This window comes from Penicillium canescens, assembly GCF_028828765.1.
Source record: "Penicillium canescens strain IBT 15451 chromosome Unknown utg000009l_segment0_segment0, whole genome shotgun sequence".
In the NCBI taxonomy this organism is placed as follows: Eukaryota; Fungi; Ascomycota; class Eurotiomycetes; order Eurotiales; family Aspergillaceae; genus Penicillium; species Penicillium canescens.
The window spans coordinates 465,644-477,717 of NW_026703971.1; positions in this window are offsets into that span (position 1 = coordinate 465,644).

The window sequence follows — 12,074 nt, forward strand, 5'->3', positions numbered from 1 at the left end:
CACAGACGACACCTCATTTCCAACGGGGGAATTACCTTGCCCTAGGCCGTGTGAATACCCAGAAGACTTGACCGAAGAAATCGAAGTTGCCAAAAGATGCGGAAAGCCATACTCAAATACTGTCGAGGCAGATCGATTCGCTCTGTCGACAGAGTCGTTGCTGCAAGGCCACCCCCCAGTCCGCGTGACAGCGGGCTTTCTCCGACAGTCCGTTTTCAGAGCGTTCTTTGGCTATCTTTGGAATAGCAATGGCCAAACATCCGGTCATCCTCCTCCTCCTCCTCCTGAGGATAATGTCGAAGTTCAGGATCGCAGCGAAGAGCTGACTGGAGCAGATGTCGGTGGGAACGTGATGGCGATAGACGGCATGGACGTAGATCCTGGGAGTCTCCGGCCGAGCCCTCTCGCCATCTCAACAGCCCGGACTCATGAGAATGTGGCTTCTGCTTCAGCCGCTCATCTGTCACCGTTGCCCTACGCCATGCATATCAGCGTAGCAGGAACAACACGAACATTAATTCTGAAAATGGACGACTCCTTTATGACTGACTTTTCGAATGGCCTGTCTGATCACCACTTCACAGTTTGGGTTGACGAGGATGGGCGATCCATTCGCCCGGAGAACTGCTACTCGCACTACCTGAACAATGCCTTATCGGTTCTTCGTGCCGAATTTAGGGATGATGTGCAAACTCGCTACGATAGTACACCCTCGCAAATGGGCGCTGGGAGCAAGAGAAGGAGGGTTGATACAGCTAGAGCAGCTAGTGCGGACCAATGGGTGCAGGGGCAAATTGTCAGGCTGTCTGATCTGCATAGCAGTGACGAAGGCGAGCTTTGAATATATCCGGGCTGGTACCGCAAAAGCCCCCGAGGAGTATGGGAAAGGACATAACACGGAAAGAGGGAGCTAGAGTTGTCGACTACATGAATGAAATACCTGCAAATTAGTACGTCTTACATTGTTTATATCCGGAAGGAAATTTCAACTGCATAGCGAAGAGGCCCTCTTCTTGGCCGCCAAGTCCGATACTTGGACTCGAGGTGAAATCCCCCGTTGTAGTCTCACCCAGACCAACTACGGAGAAAAGGATTTACGCATTGCTGAATTGATATATTGGTGGGCCATGCAATACGATAAGCGCACAGAAAGCGTAAAAGGGGATGCATTTTACATGTTAGCAATACCCGTACGGTTTAATCCAAAGTGTTGTCGCCAGCCAAGGATAGGGATGTAACAGAATATTGTATACGCCAAGACACCATCTACAATTGCTGATAAATTGTACCCGTCATAATTCAAACATAATGCAATCTATTACTATAGAAAAAGCGACATATGGTTTTCACACAGCCCAGGAAACTATACCTGAAGAGTAGGTCCACCTAAAACAACGACAGGCGCAGAATAAACAATATCACGTGGGTAGGCAAGGCAATCGGTCGATTAACAATGCAGCCAGCTCCGGAATGTCTACCAGGTTTCCATCAACCGACCTTGCATTCCACTTTTGGAGATAGTGCTGGATAAAAAACAATCCAACTTGGTATAAGCGGTCTGGGATAAAATCCAGCTCTGTGGGCTTTTGCTTGCACATGATTGTCTTGATCGAACTGTTTCCAGATGATGTCCGATCTTCGAGCTCGGATTGTAATACCGACAGCTGTGCACGGAAGAGCAAAACTCGCCTTGAAGTGCGATGAATAACTCGACTCAGTCGCTTCAACTTGGGCCAGTCTCGTCTCTTGAAGCCTTGTAGTTTCGTCAGAACTTGATTCGTATGCACCCGCTTTACTAATGGTAGCCGATCTTGTTTGAATGGAGTTGTTGCTTTTCCATTTGCCGACTTTCGCTGCGAAGCTTGTGCAAGCCGTGTTGGAGCCATGAGACCAGGTACCAGGGTCATCTTAGGCACTCTATAACCCATGGGTAAATGTCGAGTTTTGGGCAGTGTGGCCGTCACTGTATTTACCGAATGCTCGGCTCTATTCTTGACGGTAGTAATACGATCTTCTCGGGTGTTGTGTAGAAGAAGTAAAACCAACACGATCATACACCTTATGGAACATTCATTGGAGATTTGGTTCCGCCTATCTGACGGCGTTGTTTTTTGTAGAACGTTGCCGTGGCTTTGGCTGATCAATTCATTTCCAGAAGCCATGATCTGGCCGGCACAGATATCGGATCCTCCACAAGCGCCCTCTATTGTTGGAATTGAGCTCGATCGTGACTTATTGGATGTACCGCCAGTGACGTACGGGAGTAGCAATCTTAAGTAGTCATTGGCTATGCAACGAAAACACGACAATGTGGGGTTGCGGCAGTACATTATAATATATTTCGGTGAGAATTGCCAATTTTTTGAGGTGACTTACAAAGTTGCGGGCTTCGGTTCAATCAGTATCATGATGGTCTTTATGCCAACCAGGGGATTTGCACGCTAGATAGCTCGCCTATGGGGATAGCACGGCGCTCTCCATTCCGGATTCAATATTAGAAAAGCGCGAACTCACATTCTGTATTTATGACCGAACCGAACTACCTCGCGTTCACCAAATTTTCTATCTTCACCATCTTCGCCATCTTCACCATCATCACCGTCTTCATCGCCATCCGTCGAGTCCCATTGAGTCAGGTCAGGTGGTGTGCACATCGCAGTTCAATGATAATTCTTACTCAAAGCCGAAGTGAAAGACCTCTCCGCGCTTCGGGTCGTCATTATCGCAAGCTAGCTAAGATTCTACCACTACAGTACATGTACGCAATCTGATTAGGGAAATCGAATTTTCAGAAAGGACCATTGGCTGAGATTATCAATATCAATATCTGGAGAGTTCTTGCAAATCGTTGCTGAGAATACGGGGTCGCCCAATGCCAAAAAAGATTCCCTTTTCAAGTATCAGTCGAAAAGTGGGAAATTTCCGCTCTCTGGGCTAACCTCTTGTCTCTTTTTAGAAGGGAATCTTCGGCTTCCGGTTGGAAGACAGAGGTCGATCGCCAAGCGCGCTTGCACAAGTGGCGAAGGATTAAATAGTGTAGAACAAAAATCCCGATAAGAGCAATACTGCCCCCAAGGGCACTGCTGAGTATCAATACCATTCCCCGTTTTGAAAGCCATGCTGATATGTTACTGCCATAGATTGCCGTGTCTTGCCATTCATGGTTTGAGGGTTTTGTGGCTGATGTTGGTCGTATCATCGGCGGGCTATTTTGAGGGGTGGCCGTTTCTGCCACCGTCCTTGGCATAGTTTGGCTTTCATGAGTAGGGACCTCATATATAGAATGGCCCGTCGTCCCAATAGTACGGCCAGCAGTATCAGATTGCTCGGTACCAGAAATTCTATCGCTAGTGGTGTCTTTTTGTGAAATTTTCCGCTTCCCAGTTTCCCCGCTCGTACCATTTTCGGCATCCTCCAGGCTCGTTGAATGATCTGTAGGCGCTGGGTAAGATTCCGATGAATAGTCAGCGTGCAATGCATCCGAACTCTCTAAGATATGCTGATAGGTACGATCGAACGAAAGCGGCGAAAGGGTGATTTTGCTAATGACATCCTGAAGCAGGGGTGTAGCGTCGCTCTTTAAATCTCCTTTCGGCGAGAGGCTTTCGCTAATAGATCCAGTGTGGAGGTACTGTCCGCTTGTGGCACTATTTGATCGACCTACAGCAGTAGCTCCTTCAGCGTGCTCGAGTTCCATCGCAGAGTCAACAGCAGATATGCTGGGTGGAGAGCTGGAGTATGATAGCGAATCACCAGAACATAATGGTCGGTGCAATATCAGTGAGGGGAATTGTTTCGAGACTGATGTTATGTGAAGTGGTGAGTTTTTCTCAGGTAAGACCTGGCTTGTCCGAGGACCAGTTGCTTGAGTCAATAGAGGCATCCGTGAAGCCAGCGTCGGCTGCGAATCCTTAACAGTCAGCGATGCTGTCTAGAGAAGCAAAGTCTAACCTCGGGAGGCCGTGGAAAACATAATAACGACGGGGGTAGAGACATGTTCCATACGTACGATTGCTGAGGGACAGTATTCTGTTTCCATTGCAAGTAGCTTCACAGCCTGACTGTGCATCAAGGATGGGAAGTCCAGAGGGTATAGTATCTCTCCGCCTGACATAAATTGAACTGATATTAGGTCTGGGGTGAACTTCTGATACAATTAACATCAAGGGTTATGGTAAGAAAAGGACACATGGAATACTAATATTGTTGTGTCTCATCTGGCGATAGAAAATGCCAACAATGGCACGTCAATTTCGAGCCGCATATTTTGACCCCTTGCCCGCACTTTTAGTTGTAACAGGTGAGGATCGTTGGAAATCCCTGGGGATGTGGTGCTCGTCGTTGAAGACGCTAGGTTCGACGATTTGCCCATAGCAGATCTCCAACATAAATAAATGCTTTAACCGGCCATGGCGGGCCACTACTTTGATTGCAGCAAATTAGTCTAAAAATGGTGCCCGCCCTAAGCCGTGTCAAGCGAGAGCAACTCCGCAAGCGCCGCAATAATCTGTTACGGCGCCATAACGAATTTTGGCTTCTGTATGGGATGAAAAGCTGGCTTATTATGGAACTGCCTGATGGTCAAATCTTCACGTATCACTCTCATCCCGATGTCCTCCCGCCGTCCAAGGAAGATATGGTAAGACTATATTCACATGAGATTTAATGATTGACCGCTAATTGGCGAAAGAACTCGCGCTCCAAGCCCACTGTCGTTCGAACACCTCGCGATTATAATTCCACGGCCATTGCTCAGTCAGTCGGAAGAGACCTCCCTGTCCCCTACGCTCCTAGACGTGAAAACAAAAAATGGGACGCTCTGGCGCAGCACTTGAAGAATTACCGTCGCATGGTCTCGTAGTAGGACGCACCTTTTCATTGCTGATTGGTACATGTTGGGGCACAGAGGGTTCCTGGCCCATTCCGAGCATTAGCAGAGCAGACGTAGTCGCCAGAACCAAGGAACTCGGTTCAATATAATGGCATTTTACTATGTTCAACCACTCCCGCAGAACTGTTATGGCTTCTGCTATCATACGGTACATATATTTTGTAGGTGCAGTATTAAAAGACAGGGACAGATTGGGAACCCGTCGTCACTCTAGTAAACCGAGGAACTCTCAATCTTAAAACGCCTCTGTGTGACATGTGACACATAATAAAGACCAAAGCTATTGACGGTGTGTAGTCTGTACTTATGTCCACCAAATAATATCGACTTCACAATGCGTCCGCCTCAATTAAACAGGTATTCTTCTACCAGGTACCGATGTCGGAACGCGATCGGCACGGTATAGACTAGTACGGACATAACTAGTTGAGTATTTGAGAGTCTAGTCTAAATACCACAGCTGCAGAATAAAAAGGGGTTTGGAGCTTTGTAAGGTCGTCGAGAGCCTGGCGATCATATGGGGATGCACGAGCAGAGTTGCGACCCTCAGTGAAAATGACTTAATCGCAGCCCCGGAAAAGTCATTTTCCCGTATGCGCTCCCACTACCTACGTGTGACGTGCCTTCGGCGATGTCAGTGTAGTCGACCGTGTTTTGCGCTTGGATCAAGAGAAACTGGAGAGGTCATAAGTGAGTCGATCTTTTGGAGAAGGAGCTGCAGTAATTACCGACAGGTCCACTATACAGGTCGCGGTTGCGTCTCACGTTGTGGGCTGGTAGACGGACAGGCGTCTGCTTCGGAAAGAATCATCAGGGTAAATCCTCGTGATACAATACTACAAGAACATCATTACTTACCACTGGTTCTGTAGTGAACATGATCGCCCTTAGAGGCCTGGAAGCCTGGTCAAGACTTAGCATTTCGCGAGCTCGCACTGCAAAGGAAGGGTCATACCACTGGAACCGCGACCAGCACGACGCTCAGAATGAATACCACCAGCGCAATCATGTTATTTTATTCACAAGGTTGAAATTATTGCGTAACAGATAATGGGGAAGAGCCTACTGCTATATAAGCGGTGCGATAGGCTAATCTAAGGAGACAAGCAAGATGGTGTTCGGTATGAAGGAGCGACGGACCGCTGTGAAATTTCAACCTATAATGGAACAGTCCGCAACAACCTGATGCAAGTCAAAAAATGAGGAATGTCTTATACCGCTGAAACAGTCATTTCAATTCTACGAGGTCCATCGTCGTGGTTCCTCGTGGTCATACAACGATATATATCTCAGGAAACCTCCCGCACGCAAGCTTCATCTGGGTTGGTGGATCTCAATGCTATCTAACCCACCACCAAAGGGCTGAACTGCACAGAAGCTCCGATTAGCTCTATAGCCCAGAAAGATTTGCTATATGAAGGTATGTCGGATACTCCATCATTGATAACCCAGTGGCGATAAGTTAACCATGTTGGACAGGGGTAATGGAAAGCATAAGTTCATTACCCGGGTTTTCGGCTGGGTACATTCCCTTTCGCGCTCAGCACCAGATCCTGCAGGCCATACAACGACAACTCGAAATTCATGCTTTCCGCTTTATTCAGGAATGGCATTTAGCAGAGTCATTCGCGGCCACAGTGTATGTTTGCAAGGGAGCATATGCTCTGGTGGGCGACACAGACAGACAAAACAAGTAGTGGTAGAGCGAAGTCCACCACATCTGCGATACATGCGATACAATGTCTCTTTTCGAATGGATGCTGATGTCCGAATAGGGCTCAACTCTGCAAAATATTGGCCGAAGCAGGATGATACGCCACCAACATAGTGTTTGAAGTCACCGTCCCAGATGCTGTGGCAGAGCTTCTCATAAAGTTTCTCGAACATCACGGTAGGCGAAAATCCTGTGAACATTAGCACTGGAATCAGGTTAGAGAAAACGGTCTTACCATGCATTCCAGGGGGATAAGCCTCCATCAAGAAAGCCGAGGCTACAAGATCTTCAAAATCCTCCTTTGAGTAGCCGGTGGATGTTGCATTCCGCGTGATTTCTCGCAGACAATCGCGCATTGTTTCATTTGTCGTAAAGTCCTTCCGGCCTCTTGCTAAAAGATCACATGGTGGTGCATCCAGGATCCATTCGTGGTTTTGTAAACGAGTGCTCCAGAAAGCACAGAGATGAGATGCTGAGAAACGTCGATAACCTGACACTTGCTCTGATTGAACTATATTGAGCTGGTCAAGGATCAAGGTATGCAGTGGTTCAAAAGCGACACTGTCGGACAGTCCGCTACGTGGACTCAGATCGAGAACAGTGACTGTTCCAGTCTTGGTCAGGCTTTGGAGCTGTGCGCATTCCTGGACGAAGGCTTTGGTTGCTTGTTGGCCGTTGGTCACAACAATGGCTATCCGCATGGGAGATGGAATGACTTCACCGCCAATGGCCAGCTGTCGACGTGGTTGCTGGAGCAGGTTTCTTGCGGCTTGGATGTCTAAGGGGGAATCGAGGAATAAACACAAGATTTGGCTCCATGGCACAACAAACTGTCTCTTGACTTCTTGCTGTAGGTCTGCGGAGGACAACGTCCCTTCCGCACTCGCCACAGAGAAGGTTCGATGTTTTGTCATTGAATGCTTGAGCCATTTTGAATCGCCCAGGCTTTTCTCGAGGCAAAGACTGCTTTCAGCAAATAATATAGGATTCTGTGTATGGGCGGTTTTGGTGCTGAGATGGAGACGGATTAAGCCTGCGGGACCTTTTCGCGTGATATTATTGTAGGGAAACAGAGCCCGTAAGGGTTTCATGCGGTTTGAATTTCCGGTAAAATACAGCAGGGAGGGATATTGACATTTCGGATATGGCAATTCCTGCACTAGTTGTTCCAGGCGGTTAGTATCAACTAAATTCCATGCTTCATGCTCATTGACGAGGTCAAGCCAGGCAGCCATTAGAAATCTTGGGAGATCTAAGAAGAAAGAATCTACCGGGACTTTATAGGATGGTTCCACACTCAGATTAAAGTTGGCCCTTTTCTTGTCCCGCCTCAGAATCCGATCTGAACAGAAAAACATGTCAAGCTCCAAATTCCTCCTGACAGTGAATTTGCAGATGATGGCCGCTTAAATCAATTACGCAGCAACTTTCGTGCTCTGGCCGAAGCCATTCGTTTTTGGCTTTGAAATCAGATCACGCATGGCTCACCGCAAGTGAAAAATGCGACTTTTCTCACAGTAGAAGCTGTCGATCTAGCTGTAGCAAGCTTTCACTACCGACCATACAAAGTGCTCACAATGTCCCCGGTCGGACTTGCTCTCTTCATATTAGCCCTTAACTTTCTCGGTCATGGCGTCTGTTGCGGGCAGCCATACATGTATGCCAGCTAAGATAGGATCGAAAAAGATTCCCCTTCTTGGATTGAAGCCCGCGCTTCTTCCATCGCGCTCAGCTTCGAGTGGAACTACGGGGCTGAGTAGAGCCAACCAAATCCGCCACGCCAACGAAACTACGTATGCCAGAATGCTCAGAGAAGAAGCACAAATGGACATGCGTTTCAGCATCACGGTTGGTGTGGCTAACTGGGCGCTGCTTGCTGGCTATCTAGTCGTTCCCGGCACGTTCACATCACTGCAGACCTCGAGCCAGGTTGAAAAGACGTTGCAAACCAACAAGGCCGGCCGTACCGCTCTACATATGATCCAGAACCCCCCGTTACTCGCTATTGCGTGTTTCCTTTTGTTAGTGGCACTGCAGCTCTCATGTGGCTGATGCACGTCCCAAAGCTCAGGGGAAACTACTCCTGGCTGATTAACAAAGTGTTTGTGTAAGTGAGAAAATCCCACTTGAGAGGTTTGAGAAGCCAAATCCAAATTTAACGCTGAACTAGTCCCCTATGCCTGCATGCTGCTGCCGGACTGCTGACCACTGTCATCAATGTCTGTACGTCGCAAGGTGGGAATTGGTCGATAATGGCTATAATAACAACTGCTGTTACTGGAGCAACTCTTCTGATCTGTTCAGCACTTCTCGCGCTTTACAAATTCTACAAATTGGAGCGGATCAGAAAGGAAGATGAGGATATCCGACGTTTGCGAGCCTCGATCGCGTCTGATACGTGATATCAGAGCTTTTAGGGCTATGAAGGGCATCTCTATCGCTATGAGAATGGGATTGCTCTTTCCCTTTATCCGTCAATTTAGCCTTACCCCTGATTTTGGTACTGCAGAAGCCCTTTTGCTTCTGGAGTCAAGTCGTGAAATCCCAGTCTGAATCTGCATGTGGATTTTTATGTATTTCCTGATATCTCGCTCGTCTACCATGTCACGCTGAATTAAGTCTTGTTTAGCTTTCCAATCCGAATACAGTGTTTAGCATATAGTTCTGTCTTGAAGTCAAGGAGCAACATTAGTCTGAGGGCAAATGGGGTAAAATAGCATGTTTAACGTAAAAGAGGGCTTCGTTCCGAAGCTCTGAATGAGCAGTAAATTGACGATCGACCAAGTGGTACTCTATGACGCCACTCTTACTCAAGAGCAAAGCGCATTTATGTGAGGTTAGATGAAGTTCTGGGTCCAGTCAGTAATAGTAAAAGAGATCATTTCAAAAACCAAATGCACACCTGGTTCTGTATGAGTCTAACCACTTGCAGGCCAAAAAACACAGGTAAACTTTGCATTTTGCAAACCGTTCGTTTTGCTTGGTTCAATTGCTCAATTTGTAACCTGTCTAACATAACTAATAAATTAGTCCTTGAGGTCAGCACAATTGGGTTCGTCGAGCAACAGCTTACTGAAAGTCGCCGCAAATGACATTCACGCGAGGAACAAGGATGCTGAAATGTTCATACGTTGATTGCTCAATCTTACTCACAAAAATGCTGGCTTGATTCAATGCTTGAAAGAGGAGCAGCTCCAAAAGTGAACTTCGAGGTTGCATCCAGCTAGAAGAAGCGATTATACTTAAAGTCTGAGCTTTAGACCTCACCAGAGACGCATAAAGCGTATGCCATCTAGCTTCTTTATTCTAAGGCAGGGACTGAATGGGCTAGAACGCAAATTCATGCTCAGTTGCGCTTTCCATAATGCCAATAAGATTGAAATCAGAGGCCGACGCATTTACTTGTACTTCACAATCATATCCCGGCCCTATGTCGTAACTACGGTTTGACTTGATATCTGAAATGCATAAATACCTGCCATCAACCGCGTTAAATTCTTTGCTTTTCACGGAAAGGATCAGGCCTGGTTCCAAAATGGCCTCCAACAGTGGAGTGAAGAAAAGCAAGGACAGCAAGGACAATAAGGACAACCATTCCAAGCTTGTTGAAATGGAAGAATGGGCAAACAGGGCGACCTCTTCTGAAAAGGTCAATAGCGCAGCTGCTCAGGTGGAATTGCAGCAAGGGCCTCGTCCAACCGACAAATCGTCAGACATACAAGATAGCGACCAGCCTAACAATATTGATCCAACCGACCAAGCCAATGCCTCATTGCCATCGCATAGCTCAGTAGTAGAGTCTATCGAGAGAGATGACACCCCAATGCACGATGCTGGCTCGGTACATCAGGCTAGAGAGGGGTCAAGCTCGAATATTCATGAACGCCCCTCTATGGCCGGTCATCCACAAAATCGAACTGATCTGTCACCGGAAGCACGAGGTGCTAGCGAGTCCAGGGACCCAGAGCTTTTAGCCAGCCTTGATCCGTCAGAAGATGACGAGGAAACCGACGCGGTTGTGGATGGATGGGGAAAGCTGCGAGGATCAACCTTCGTCATTCTCCAGTATGGGCCTCGTCATGGAGCCAGATACAAGTTCCAATACAGAAATGGATATACCAATGACAACATGAACGACATTTCTCAACGAGAGTTGCGGATTTCCCAGATCAAAGCTAGTCCACGGAGCAAAGTCTGGCGGTATACCAAACACAATGTTGTCGGGATCTACGGGATTGTCTCGGAAGAAAGAAAGAATCCGGATAAAGAATACAAGTCTGATCCATGTTCTTGGCTGAAGATTAAATGGAAGGATCTGAAGTCAGAGGATACCGACAACATGCAAAATTCTTGTTCTTGGATTCCGAGATCCGATTTCACTCGCTTCTGCAATGGCAAGCGCGCAGCAGACGCAAAAATCAAAGAGGTCTGGGACAAACAAGAAGAACGCTATCTGCGCGTGCTCCAGAGCGACGCTGGAAGAGGCAATGAGGATCGGTCTCCCACGCCTTGCCCATTGGGCTCAGCAGCGAGGCAATCACCAGAGCGACAGCCTGCACGACGTCTCAATTCACCTGCAATCCAACACTCATCTGCAGGCCAACGTGAAGTGCCCTCTTCCTCCACTGCGAATTTGCATCCGGGACCTGGGTCGCCAGCCAACCCAATCAACCTTGATGGAGATGAGGCACCTCACAATCCGGTTTCCTCCGGCGCTGCTTTGAACTCGAACACCAACTCGGTGCAGAACAAGTCCAACCTGGCAATTGGCCAAAGAGCCATACGCACGGAAGCGGAATTCATTGCAGAAAGGGAGAAAGCGGAGGGATGGCATGATCTGGATGATATGCAGAGAGAAAGACGCCTTACGGTGGCGAAAGCCATGTATGACCTGTACCGGGAGACAATTGCCCAGTATATGCAATCCCAAGGCCCGGTCAATACTCCAATTGGCCAACGACCAGGAGCAGCAGTCTCTGCCCATTAAGGCCTTGTTTTCGTCTTGGCTGTGCACGTTAAATTGGGGGTTTGAATTTGCAACAGATTGATAGATGTTAAACTGATAGATAGCCTTCTTTTGTTCCAAATTGACACTCTTTGTTTTCCATTTTAATTTCTCTTGGCAGGTCCCGAATCAAAACAAAGCGGCCAGTGACAAATGGTCGTGCGTGACTCATGTCTCCTGAAAGTCCCTAGACGTTTGATCTTATCTTTCTGTATATCAATACCCCTACTCCATGGCGAAAACGAGAACCTTGGCCAATGGGAGGTAATACCTACTTACATTTGATATCAATCTGCTATTCCTATATGGAAAAATTTAACTGATTGTACTCTAGTAGCGACTAACTCGATTTCTCAAGCTATCGCGCTTTGATGCACAACAGAAGCAAACAAATGGGACCATAAAATCCACCAGGGAGTTAAGAGCCCATCGTGACAACATGAGAAGGTGAGAGTGGTGGGACA